Raw genomic sequence first — 8,342 nt, 5'->3', positions numbered from 1 at the left:
CATAAAGGTAGTGTCGCCATATCTTTAATGCAAACACCACTACTTCAAGTTCCAAGTCGTGTGTGGGATAGTTTTTTTCATGATTCTTTAACTACCTGGAAGCATAAGCAATAACTTTTCCATTTTGCATAAGAACATAACTGAGACCAACTCTGGAGGCATCACAATATATTGTGAACCCACCCGAACCTGTCGGCAAGGTTAATACAGGTGCAGTGGTCAACCTCTTCTTTAACTCTTGAAAACTCTGCTCACAAGTGTCTGACCACTAGAACTTAACTGTTTTCTGGGTCAACTTAGTTAATGGAGTTGCAAGTGAAGAAAACCCCTCTACAAACCTTCTATAGTAGCCAGCTAACCCCAAATAACTCCTGATTTCGGTTGGAGTTGTTGGCCTAGGCCAATTCTTGACTGCTTCTGTCTTCTGAGTGTCTACTTTTATTCCTTCACCACGACCATGTGGCCTAAGAATGCCACTGACTGCAACTAGAACTCACATTTTGAAAATTTGGCATAAAGCTCATTCTCCTTCAAGGTCTGCAAGGCTATTCTGAGGTGTTCTGCATGATCTTCCTTGCTCTTAGAGTATACCAAAATATCGTCTATAAACACGATAATAAAGGTATCAAGGAATGGCTTGAAAACTCTATTCATGAGGTCCATGAATGCAGCTGGATCATTTGTCAACCCGAAGGACATCACTAGAAATTCATAGTGCCCGTAGTAAGTTCGAAAGGTTGTTTTAGATATATCTTCTTCCTTGATTCTCAACTGATGGTACCCCGACCTCAAGTCTATTTTTGAAAAGTACTTTGCACCCTGAAGTTGATCAAATAAATCATCAATTCTTGGCAGTGGGTACTTGTTCTTAATGGTAACTTTATTCAACTGCAGATAGTCGACACACATTCTAAGAGACTCATCTTTCTTCTTGACAAACAGGACTGGGGCACCCCACGGTGAAACACTCGGCCTGATGAAGCCATTGTCTAGAAGGACTTTCAATTTTTCTCTCAACTTATTAAGTTCTGCTGGATCCATCCTATAATGAGGTGTAGATATTGGCTGAGTGCCTGGCATGAGATCAATGCCAAAGTCTATGATTCTTTCAGGAGAAAGTCTAGGAAGGTCATCTGGGAAAACTTCTGGAAATTCTCTAACAACTGACACTGACTGAAGAGCTAGTGGTTCTAATTCTGGATTAATAATATGAGCCAAATAGGCGAGACACCCCTTACCGATCATTCGTTGTGACTTAAGGTAAGAAATAAACTTACCTACAAGCGATGCTGAACTACCCTTCCACTCTAAGACTTCTTCATTTGGAAATTGGAACTTGACTATCTTGGCATGACAATCTAACATGGCACAGCAGGAAGATAACCAATCCATACCCATGATCACATTAAAATCCACCATTTCTAACTCTATGAGATCGGTTTTGGTGTTGCGAACTTGGACTGAAACTATACAACCTCTATAAACTCTTGTGACTTTCACTGACTCGCCAACTGGAGTAGATACTAGGAATGACTCACTAAGTTGTTCCGGTTCTAGCCCGAGGTTAATTGCAAAGTATAGAGTTACATATGAAAATGTTGAACATGTATCTATTATGGCATAAGCATTATATGAGCAGACTAGAAGTATACCTGTAATAACTTATGCAAATGCCTCTGCACTCTGACGATCAAGTGTGGCAAACAAACAGGGTTATCCCCTTCCTTGAGTAACTCGATCTGCACCTCTGCTTGCCCCATGCCCGGTCTGATCATGAGAACCACGAGCCTGAGGTGGTGCAACTATAGTAGATGAGGAACTAGAAGGACGAGTTGATCCACCACTGAAATTATGTCGCAACTTTGGGCAGTTGGCCTTTATATGACCAATGTCTCCACATGATAGCAACCATGAAAACTGAGCTTGCACTGACCTGAATGTTGCCGCTTACATCTTCCACAAAGACCTTGTTGGTGTGAATGTTGCTCAGCATGACTCTGGCTATGTGAGGATGGTGTCTTAAAATTCTGATTCTGGCGAAAGTAATTTCTAACTCTGAGTACATCTGAAGGAAGACCCACCACCTGACTGATGACTGGACTGAGATGGTGCTAATGACTCCTTATTAGATGAATCCCGTCCACCTACGCTGGATATACCATTAAACATGCCCGATGTCCGGGCTTTCTTGTTATTCTCTTTTTCTTCTCTCATATGTTGTTTGTCTTTTTCTAAGTGCTTGGAAAATCCCACAATAGAGGAGAAGGTTGTCATCCCTACCGCTGCAACTGATATCGTATCCTTAATGTGGTAAGCTAAACCGCCAACAAACTTGCGAATCTTTGCTTTTTCTGTCTTAACCATGTGAGTAGCATGCTTAGCTAACCTTATGAATTCCATGCAGTACTCTTGCACATTTTTATTCTTTTGTTTGATCTATTCGAACTTTGTAGTATTAGCTTCCCTATCCTCTTCTAGATAAAGTTAGCCATGAAAGCCTCTTCAAATTATCCCCAAGTATGTGGACCATCATCTTCATCTCTTTCCTTTTCCCACATCTCAAACTAAGCGCCAGCCACATCTCTAAGCTGGTAAATAGCCAGCTCCACAGCTTTATCATCAAATGCTTTCATCACTCGGAGGGCTTTCTTGACACCCTTCAGCCACAACATCGGATCTTCATCAGCTATAAAACCATGGAACACTGGAGGACTCAACTTCAAAAATTCATTCACTCTTGAGGACTCAGAATTGCTCTGTCTATTTGATTGAGGTAGAATCTCATCTCTTCTCTCGTTCTGGTTAGCCATAAAGGCTTTAAACATCTCTATAGCATTGTTGACAACATTAAACATCTGACACATCTCTGGGGATATAGTTATCTAAGTTAGAGCTGTTGTTGGGGGCGGTATTGGATACTGAGGTACTTGCTCATCATTATCCACCCCTTCTCCACGTTCAACTCGGGGTACTTGGACACATTTTATGGATCTACCCTTCCTTTTCTAAGTTAAAGCCTTCTTAGATCTACCTTGAGCCACAATAGTAGCAATAGTTTCTTGAGCAGCATCCTGAGTGTCGGTATCAGAATTGCGAGTACGAGCCATTTCTACGAGTTTTGGAAAAACGAATACATTAGATAATTTCTTAGAGGTAGGATCTACTGCACTATCTAAAGTATGAAAAAATGAGATTTTTCCTAAATGCTTGTAGCTTCCTATTTATAAGCATGGCGCACTTCATACCCATAAACAAGACTCTACTAATACGGCTTCATAGACCTCTAGGACTCTATAAACTTTAGGCTCTGATACCAAATTTGTCACGACCCATTTTCTGAACAAGCCGGGACCGACACCCAATCACTAAACATAACCGAGCGAACCACCTATGCTTATCAAATCTATTATAACTTCAAACTTTAGATGCCACAAGGCACTACTATGACCAACTACTTTTAAATAATTTAAATATCTAAAATAAGCCAACTTCAAAACTTTATTCGTAGTAACCAATAAAATATCGCTAAGTTATTATCGAAAACATCTGAATCTTAACCCACTGATTGTGTCTATGAAGCCTCTACTGATAAAATGACCCACTGCTCAGGACATGAGATTTTCTGGTTAGTTCTCTAAGTAACAAAAAAATAACTAAATAAAGATGGCTCTAAGAAATACTCCACGAACAAAAGCGGAGCTCACCAATAGCACTAGAAGGGAGGGAAGTGCTAAACTGTAGCCTGCTCACCTGCAAAACCGGTTCCTACGTTGTACCGCAGACCAACGTAGGTTCCCAAAGAGAACGTCAGTACCATCCATTGTACTCAGTGAGTCTCAATGACATGGGACGAAATTTTAATAACATATACATTACGAGCAAAGATTCTAAATGCATATAAGGCATAAAGATTATAAGAACAACTCTAAAATAATTGCATAATAACAGTTTATGAATATTCTAAAAGAAATTATTTTCTTTTTCTTTCTTATAAAAAAAATACTTTACTTTATACTTTGGGAGTTCCAACTATCCTGACTTGTTTCTGTCTTAGTTAGCATGTGATCAACACAGGTTCGATCCCAACCTGATTGAATAGGCTCAATCCACGAGGTGTCACTAGCTTCATGGTTCTCAGCGCTCATGTATCAAGAACGAGACTCTCAGCTCGTGTGCTCCCTACTTTGGCACAAGTAGTTTCAGGAAGTCAACGTCTTGGTCAGGACCCTCGGCCTGGACGATGACCCCTTCTCAGAATATAGGATACTCTCAAAAATCTTTTTCTTTCTAAAACTTCTTCTTGTGACTTTTCAAGTCTAAATCTTTTCTGGAACATCCAATACATACTCTTACTAGTATCCTTAAATGTAAAGCATGACATAAAAATGAAATAAGCATCTAAAAGTGTTTCTAAAGATTCTTGCTTCTTCATAAATTTTCAACATGAAAATAGCATATAAGAATAACATAAAAATCTGAAAATTTATGCACATATATCATAATAAATCATCTAAACTTTTGCTAGAACAATTCTAAGTTAATTCGCTTCAATTAAATAAAAATAAGCTCTTTTAAGCAATTCATCGATCACCTTGTATGCGTGCTTTTGTGAGTTAAACCACTTTAGAAAAGGGCTATATCAACTCACCTCAAAACTTCTCGAGCCAATACGTATGCCCCAGTCCAATTGACACCAGTCAAACAATCGATTCTACAACAACCAGTGCATTTTAATCAATTTTAAAGTTTCACACCTAAACATGAAATTTATTGTTGATATAGAGGAAGAAGGGAATTAACTATTCAATTCTTACCAATTACTACTATAGGGTAATTGACATTAGGGAACTTTATATACTTGAGTTCAAGAATTTGTGATTTGTAAAGAACCCTAGATTTTCTTTCGATGAATGTGTGAGTCACTGCCTCTGTTTCGTAGCCTTTGTGCTTGTTGCGTGAAAGAAACAATGTTCTGTTTCTCTATTTGGAATAAGGATTTTTAGCCTTCCAACCGAGAGGTTGTGAGTTCGAGTCTCCCCAAGAACAAGGTGGGAAGTTCTTGGAGGGAAGGATGTCGGGGGTCTATTTGGAAACAGTCTCTCTACCCTAGGGTAGGGGTAAGGTCTGCGTACATACTACCCTCCTCAGACCCCACTAAGTGGGATTATACTGGGTTGTTATTGTTGTTGTTGTTGTTGTTGTTGTTGTTGATTTTTAGCCTTCCACGTGAATGAACAGAAGTGTTCGTATAAGGCTTTTAAGCCTTGAGCCCTTTTTGATCCAACTAGTTTTAGGATACGCGCATTGTGCGTATACTCTATATTAATGAGCATAACTTTTTTAAAATTACACAAATGCTATTAAACCATGTAGTTGAGTTATTGAATATTATTTAAAAAATATAAACTCTGAAAAATAATTAATATTGATCATATTTATCCAATTTAAAAGATAAAAAAACTATGCCACACAAAAGAAATCTAATGCTTTATTGTAACTTCAATGTATACGTTATGCATTTGCTTTAGTAGCTTAGAGTCGAATATATATAGTATGTTGACTTGTACTTAAATATAATGAGACAATATTATGTTCTCCGTTGACTTAGAAATATGAATTATATTTGCTCAAGTACCTAATATATTAGAACTTCATCTTATTCTTGTTGGAACTCAAATTGTACGAAAGATAAAAAGAGAGTTCATATTATTAGTTTAGTTATCATACGAAAAATTTAATTGGATGCTAATATTCAAATTCAGCTAAATTTATTTCTAGATCAAAATAAAATAATCATAAAAAATTTAAGATAAAAAATGAATAAAATGGCAGTCTAGTGCACTAAGCTCCTGCTACGCGGGGGTTTAGGGAAGGGCTTGACCACAATGGTATATTATACACAACTTTAAAGTAGAAAATTAATGCTTATCATTATTTTATTGTAGATATTCAACAATATTCAGATAATGAAATAATTTTTCTTAGACGCTTAGAATTAATAAAAAAGAAATAGTGAAAATAGAGTGTATCCTAATTGTACAGATTAATTTTATCTTCTGGTAAAAGCTTGTTATATTCGAATTTAGCGACAACTGAAAGTTTAAGATCTTTTATTCCAATGCAAATTCAGTTTTATATTACTTGCTATTAGGAACTATTCATATTTTTTAGCTGGAAATAATTTTTAAATATTTGCTTTGGTAAAAAAGTAAAAAGTTTCAGAAAAAAGTAAAACTGGTAAAATATGAATTTAGAATCCTAAATATAAGTTTATTTTTATGTTTTAAATATTGGCGATATCCAATTCAAACTCTTCTCCTTTTTTTCTTTTTTTGACTTTTAAAATTTTGAAGGATTTTTAACAATGGGAAAATTTCATATTAAAACAACTGGGCTGCCTCCTTTTCAACTTTATAGCCCATATTTCAATTTACAATTGAGTAGCCCAAAAATTAGAGGTTCATATCCGAAAAAAGGGGCGTTATTTCCGTTTTTTGGAGTAAGAAGCGAGATTTTCTTTGTTTCAACTGGATTTTCTCTGATTCTTTCCAATTTTCTTCCCCAAATACTACAAAAACGAGATCTTGCGATCAATGCAGCTCCAAAACCCCTAGAATTTCTACTTCATCTCGAATTAACAGCAAATCAAACACGAAAAGTGAAATTGTTTTGCTGCAAATCAGTGCAATTTTCATTTTTGCTGCAATTTTGATTTCAATTTTTTGTTCGATAGAGATTTTTCCAGTTTACGTTCTTCATAGTGGTGAATGGGAAGAAAATAAATTTATCAATTTCGTCAGCGATTGTGTAATAATCGAGTTAACATTCAGCTACAACAATTTAGTTGCAGCTATTTCGAAACAGATTAGGATCAATAGTGAGTTAAACACAATAGAGATTAACTTTCTCCCAAATGTTGGTTTGCGACCGATCCTGATTTACAACGATGCAGGTGTTAAGGTGTATATTGAATTAAAGAAGAAAAACTTGAATTTCACTTAATATCCCTTGTTTGTTACAGTGAAAGAGATTTATGATAATCGTTTGGTTGCTACAAGTTCTAGTTGTGTGGTTGCTACAAGTTTCAGCTGTTTGGTTGCTACAAGTTCCAGCTGTTTGGTTGCTACAAGTTCAAATTCTAGAGATGTATCCACAATTGATAGCACTGAGATTATTGATATCGAATTTATTGAAAACACGAAATTTAGTGAAAACACGGGTATAATAGATGATATATTGAACGAATTTGTTGAGAAAGATCAAGTTTATAAGGATAAAGAGACAGTTGTCAGTGCGATGAAGAACTTGGTTGTACGCGAGAGGTTCCAATTCAAGGTGAAGAGATCAAGCGCAACAAGGTATGTAAATAATTGTATATTCTGTTATATATATGTATAAATATGTATAAAGTAGTATATATTTTATATAAGTATTAAAATTAGTATATATGTAGTTATGTTTTTATATACAAGTATATTTAGAAGTTGAATGATTTTTAATCCTAGGTAGCACCTTATGTGTATGGATGACAATTGTGCTTGGAGTTTCAAATCTTCTGCCGTTTTCAAGGCAAACATATTCAAAGTGAGAAGTTACAATAATAATCACACATGCAGCTATGGTGAAAGATACTTAACACAACGTCAAACTACTTTGGGTGTAATTGCTCGTATAGTCAAGGACAAGTATGTTAATCCAAAAAAAGTTTACACCGCAAATGATATAATAGAGGACATACAAAAGCAACATGGGATTGAAGTGAGCTACATGAAAGCATGGAAAGCTAAAGAGATAGTAATGGCAATGATAAGAGGGAGTCCGAGTGATTCATATAAGGAGTTGCCGAAGTATTTTTATATGTTGGAGCAAACAAATCCATGAACGGTTACAAAGTTGCACAAATCAGAAGATGAATGCTTTCTTTATGCATATGTTTCGCTATATGCATCTATCAAGGGTTGGGAGCATTGCAGAACTAATAATGGTTGTTGTTGGAAGTTTCCTTAAAGTAGCATATAAAGGTACCATATTGACTGCTTTCACACAGGATGGAGTTGGTGAGTTGACTGCATCTACCTTATTTCTGCAGTTTGTATAATGTTGTAGTTTCATGTATAAAAGTGTATAGGATTTCACAGCTGTTGTTTTTTATAAAATTTGCAGTTGGTATAAAGTTGTATAATTGTGTATAACTGTGTATAAGATTTTTATAATTGTCTGAATCCTAATATCTATTTTGTATAAACAGGAAAAATCCTTCCACTTGCATATGCAATTGTAGATTCAGAGAATAACAAATCTTGGGAGTGGTTCTTTGTCCAGATAAAGGGTACTTTTGGAGT

The sequence above is a fragment of the Nicotiana tabacum genome, chromosome 10 (genome assembly GCF_000715075.1).
Source record: "Nicotiana tabacum cultivar K326 chromosome 10, ASM71507v2, whole genome shotgun sequence".
In the NCBI taxonomy this organism is placed as follows: domain Eukaryota; kingdom Viridiplantae; phylum Streptophyta; class Magnoliopsida; order Solanales; family Solanaceae; genus Nicotiana; species Nicotiana tabacum.
Note: the sequence above shows the minus strand (reverse complement) of the source record.